This window comes from Fundulus heteroclitus, unplaced genomic scaffold (assembly GCF_011125445.2).
Source record: "Fundulus heteroclitus isolate FHET01 unplaced genomic scaffold, MU-UCD_Fhet_4.1 scaffold_99, whole genome shotgun sequence".
In the NCBI taxonomy this organism is placed as follows: domain Eukaryota; kingdom Metazoa; phylum Chordata; class Actinopteri; order Cyprinodontiformes; family Fundulidae; genus Fundulus; species Fundulus heteroclitus.
This window is the reverse complement of record NW_023397461.1, coordinates 734,038-740,037: the sequence shown is the minus strand read 5'-3', so window position 1 is coordinate 740,037 and position 6,000 is coordinate 734,038. Positions and strand designations below refer to the sequence as shown.

Here is a 6,000-nt window from a genome sequence, read left to right as displayed (position 1 = left end):
AAGAAATACTACGAATACAAAGTATATTCAGAGATTAAAGTCCCTCTGATACTGTTTAAGTGACTGAGTAACTGCCGATTTGCCACATTTAAGATGGCGGACGCTCTGACGCATCGCAGCATAGGCAGAACCCGCCCAATGACGCGTCTACTCTTATATTATGTCTATGTGCGCTGCTTATGACCGCTACTTTGTTAGCTTAGTTAGCTTAGCTAGCTTAGCTAGCTTTAAGGCTGTGTCCACTGCAAGTGCTGAGAGGTGTTTCTCTTCCCTCCGTCGTATCAAGACCTATCTGAGATCAACAATGACCCAGAAAAGACTAAATAGCTTGATGTGCGCCCACACACACAGGGATCTTTTGACCACAGTGGATGCTTTGAGGATAGGACTTCATCCAGCATAATGACAGAGGGGGACACTTTTTCTGGAATATTTAGAGCAGGGGTGAGTTTGACTTTTCTTTTTAAACTATTTTTATTCTGTAAATATTGTGTTAGCTGTAATATAATGATTGTAAGTGGAAATAAATCCGGGACGTGTTTGCTGGAACGTCAGAAAAAAAGTTAAATAAAAATTCGGTGCCGATTTTAATTATAACATGGCAGACACATTTATCATGCTCAGGGACCACAGCCTATGAGAAAGCAATAAATTCTGGTGTCTAAAAATGGATTGGCTTGTCTTGTGTCATGTGACGCAAATCAGTTGCGTGATCAAGGTGTTTTATGTGTATGCGGGCGCGTGCGTATGTGATGGGTAGTGGTATTGGGAGTATTACCTGATGGGCCTGACCAATTTGAAATGTGTTCCGCGGTCCATGGCATCAGACTGTATGGAAAACAAGAAATGACATGAGTTATGTGTGTTCTTTGATTCCATATGCTTTTGATAACCAATCATTGTTAGTACCTGTTTCTATTGACACTGCCTACATTCTAGCAACCTTTTTCCCTAGTTATCAATCTAACAGGTTAGTGGAGACCATTTTTCCGTGTGTAAAGAATTACACCATCAGACCGAAAGGATACCTAAGTTTTCTGATGTGACTAATTTAACTTGTCCCATAACAGAAACTCTTTACAGGTTTAGAGGTAGTAGGAATCCCATAAGTGATCCAGACATCTGTTTAGTGCAGTAAGAATCTACACCTCATTTTCTTGGAAGGACAGTAGATTGTAAAGTAATCATACCTGCTTCATGTGCAATGACCCAAAGAAATCACTCCTCCAAGTTATGTGTGGTTAGATCTGACTCTTATACAATTCCAGGATCTTCTCTTCCAGCACCCTACGTTTTAACCCTTGATCTTACAGCTTTGCAGAACGGAAGTAAACTGTATGGTACAGGTAACTTAACCGCAGGTGTGGTAAATCTTCCCAGCAGAGATGGATATTCGTGTCCTAAGAACATGGTTTGGATGTGTGGAATTAGATCATATTTGTATCTGCCTGCTGATTGGTCTTGTGTGTGTGGTTTTTTTTTTAAACTCATTTTTTTAAACTCATTTACTACCTGCCATTACTACTTATCATTCAATTAGCTGTTATTGGAACAGAAGGCAAGGCTTAAACAGCAAAAGGGATGTTGGCTACCTTATTTCCTCATTATGGTGTAATGATTTGCAATGGTTGAACCCAATGTGAGCCAGACACCGAACTGATGCTTTTAAAGGGCTTTTATTAACTTAATCCAGGAGGCAAAAAGATGGACTTCAGGCAAGCAAACAGGAGCAAGTGGGGACAAGACAAACTCAAAAACAGGAGGGCACAGACCAGCAGAGAGGCATATAAAACAAAAATAACAGAGGCTAGAATGCTCTTACCAAACGGTTGTGAGTAGGGATACGAAGAGAGACGTTCTGGCAGAGTGCAGGGAACTGAGACGGGTATAAATAGGCTTGCTGACAGGTGAAGAGGGAGGGACTAATTAACCAAAACCAGGTGGGAGTAATCAAGAAGGGAAAAGACTAGAAGGCTGATGGGACAGAAACTAAGATGAACAACTACAGAGCAAAAATAACCATAAAGAGAAAACCTAAGATAGAAAACAAGGCTAAGACTAAACAGAACACAAGCTTTAATCAAATCTAATAAAGAAGACCAGATAACTAAAACAGTTAAGGCTAAACATGAATCCAATACAATACAAAACTGGAAACAGAAATAAACCCTAAGGCAGGAAAGTTAACTTAACCAAAACAACAACATGAACCAGAACAGAACATTACATATGGTGTTGCTAATGCAGCACATAGAACCAATGACCTGTCTGTTGAATTAGAAAACCTCACTGCTTTAACTGAAAAGGTTTCTCCTCTCTGACAAAGGAACAACAGGCTATCAGAAATATGACCTTCCAAAACAGACTGGCTCTAGATTACCTACTGGCTAAGAAAGGAGGTGTTTGTCACTGTTACGACCTGTGTAGGGTTGCCAGACCATAACATATTAAAGAGTTGATCCATCCTCTTCCCATCCCAAGCAGCTCACATATACAAAGTTGTATATGGTTAGAAAGTAATTTATTTACAAAAAAGGAAAATAGTTTTAAAGTAACACAAATGGAGCAAACAACTTCAGAGAGAGCTATGTGCCGAAAATAACAAACAAAAGGCAACTGTCTAAAAAAAAGAAATAAACCAACTTACCTACTGCAACATAAGTAAACAAATGACAGTCACCTTACCTCCCTAACTAAGAAAACAGGAGAAAACTTAAGTAACAGAAACGGCAGCTCACTCCTACAAGCTCCAGAACAGAATGCTAAAAGTGTGGCTGGTTGGGAAGAGTGGAGGACGGACCCAGGAAGTCCACATCAGCAGTCTTTTATAGTTGTCACTTCCAGGAAGGCACCAATGCTGCACTTTCATTCCTGATGTGTCTAACAACATGACCAATATCCATGATAAATTACAACAGTTGCTGACAACCCAGCAGGAAGAAATTAGTGGTTCATCCTGGGATCCTGTGTCTTGGTTCATTTCTGGTGGTCGGACCTCCTGGTTAATAAAGATTGGAGGAATTCCTTCTATTTTCTTTTTGATTTTTCTTTCATGCTGTTTTATTCCAATGGTTAAAAGAATGATGATGAAAATGACTGATACCACTATGCTGAAGATCATTAATGATGCAGACTTGCTTTCTGTTTATACTGACCAGGATCTGGATAAGTATGATGTTTCTGAATTAAAAGATGATGACAGTACTAATGAAGATGGATTTTACATTACTTAGAGTGCTATAATGATGTAATAACTCTAAACCAGATGGGGAGTTGATACTGATGTTCAGCATTCTAGTATTTTTAAATTCAGTAAGATGTATCTTTTAAAAAACATTTCTAATAATTTTTAATGTTTTATTTTCTTTATCTTTCATTTTGCTTATGTATTTTTTTTTTTACACAATTTCCTATTTTTCATTATCACAGGCTCATACTGTTTGAACATTTTCTCTATTAGTGATGATTTCAGAATCAGAAGAAAGCATTGTATTGATGTATGTAACTCTGATCCTATCTTCTCTGGATGAACCTGCATAACTTTCCCGTGTGAAAGAAGCTCTTATGCTTACAGATTTACTGTGTTTCCACATCCAAGGACACAGAGAGGAGTCGAGTTAGATAGGAACTGGATCACACCAGTGGCTGCACTCCTCCAACCATTACTCTCACCTTCTTTGTTAACCCAGAATGTATAAAAGTTTAGTGTGTTCTTTTTCTCATTGCTCTGTTTCCTGACTGCGTTGGGGGACAGAGACATTCAAACGCCTTTGAATAAATAACCTAAAGAGAAACTATGCATCATTTCTTTTCATGAGTGGTGTGCTCACTTAATTGATAATTATTAATAACCATTACATGAGCAAGCATGAAGCGACAGCGGAAAGAAAAACTCCCCATTAACGGGACTGGGGGTTACAGAAGACAGAGCAGAGACACAACAAGAGAAACAAAAAGCACAGAAGCTCACATTGATCTAGTAATCTGTTCTACATTAGATGGTAGTAGCGGGTGAGCCGTCTTCTCTGGATGATGTCACAGTTAACAGAACGTCAGACCAGGTATACCTACTATGAAGAAAAAGAGAGAGAACAAAAAGTTAAATTAGATCCTGATGTCCTCCAGCAGCCTAAGCCTATAGCAGCATAACTATAGAGGTAGCTCAGGGTAACATGAGCCACTCTGACTAGAAGCTTTGTCACAAAGGAAAGTTTTAAGATTAGTCTTAAAAGTAGACGGGGTGTCTGCCTCACGGACCAAATCTGGGAGTTGGTTCCACAGGAGAGGAGCCTGATAGCTAAAGGATCTGCCTCCCATTCTACTTTTAGAGACTCTAGGAACCACCAGCAGACCTGCAGTCTGAGAGCAAAGTGCTCTGTTAGGAACATACGGGGTAATCAGAGCTCTGATATATGATGGAGCTTGATTATTAAGGGCTTTATACGTTAGAAGGAGAATTTTAAATTCTATCCTTGTGTTACTGTCCATTAGTAGATGCATTATTTTCTCATGGCAATCGGTTTTGTTAAGAACCAGTGTGCATCTGCCTTTGTCTGCTGGCAAAATTATGATCTTATCGTCTTTGCTGAGGGATGTAACAGCCATACTTTCCTGTGGCGTGATTTTCAAAGTGGGCATTTTTGCTCTAGAGAGTGCCGCTGTGACTTATATAAACTGGTTAATCTTTTACCTTCAGTTCTGCTGCCCCAACTTAAAGACCAACTTAATTATTGACAGAGGTGCAATTTAGGATAAGTGCATTGTAATAAAGTCATAAATGCAGCAGAAGAAGTATCCGTTTTGTCGTGGACAGTTGAATCCGAGCAGGAACATTTCCTCCTCACTTAAACAACAGAGGCAGGGATCAGCAGCGGTCCACTGCAGGTGGCTCAGGCGTGGTCAAGTCTGGTGACAGAGCTTCACTGTTCTCACCTTTCCATCTACTTTTCTAACCATTAAGGTAAGGTCTAACTTTCTCTTTAAACCACACAAAACTGCAGAAACTCTAATTGTGTTTTTAGTTTTCATTTCAAGCCTGTTCACGTTTGCAAGAACAGAAACTGGGATATATTTAGATTGCATTTGATGATTTACCGTCTATCCGTCAGTTCCACTTTTCCTGGATTATCCAGTTGTCATTCAAAACTCATCTAGAACTGTACATTTGCTTAATCAAAACTGAATCTTTTAGTTATTAACTTCAGTTCAATTCAACTTAATTTATATAACACAATTCACATCACATCATCTCAAGGTTCTTTCCAAAGTCAGCTTCCATCAGATCCTCCAGGTTGGTGAGAAAGTTTCCTCTCTAAGGAAACCCAGCAGGTTGCATCAAGTCTCTCCAAGCAGCATTCACTCCTCCTGAAAGAGAGGAGTGAATGCTGCCTATAGTAATAGCCACCTGCACATATATTCATAGTACATGCAAACTCTGTTATTATAACAATCATCTGTATATTATGCTATTGTACATATCTGTAAAACTCTACTCATAGTAATATCCACCTGTATATTATATTCGGTACATATCCAGCTGTAAATTTAGTTCACAATAGTAGTTATCTATATATTATACTCATAAGACAAATCTATCAGTAAAATTCTGTCTATAAAAGCGTCCATCTCTATATTTATTCAGTAAAATCCATGTCCTCTACTTATGGAACCATTGTTTATCCTGCACTTGCTGCTATTGCACTTCTGGTTAGACCTAAACTGCATTTTGTTGTCTTGTCCCTGTACCTGTGTAATGACAATAAAGTTTAATCTAATCTAATCTAATCTAAGGCGTGAGGACCCAATTGAAAGAAACACCTGTTAAAAAGACATGGAGGGATGTAATTTTTCTACTAGTTTGTTCAAAATGAAAGTGAAACAGGTTCAATGTGATTGAAGTCAGCCGAGCTGGAGCAAAGATAAATGGATTCTCTACTGAAGAACAATGACCCGGTGGACTGAACCTTATCAGCAAAGAAGTGAAGGAAATCAGTACAAATT

General features: G+C 38.8%; 1 protein-coding gene across 3 annotated transcripts in view; it reads left to right on the top strand.

Moving 5' to 3' along the window:
- The first annotated feature begins 4,441 nt into the window (after positions 1–4,441).
- Positions 4,442–6,000, top strand: part of LOC105921155 (calpain-2 catalytic subunit) — a 41,774-nt gene continuing 40,215 nt past the window's right edge. For all 3 annotated transcript variants that reach the window (XR_004930691.1, XM_021313153.2, XM_012856852.3), the window contains exon 1: positions 4,442–4,960. The gene's annotated coding sequence lies outside the window, so the exon portion shown is untranslated. The remainder of the gene's footprint in view (positions 4,961–6,000) is intronic.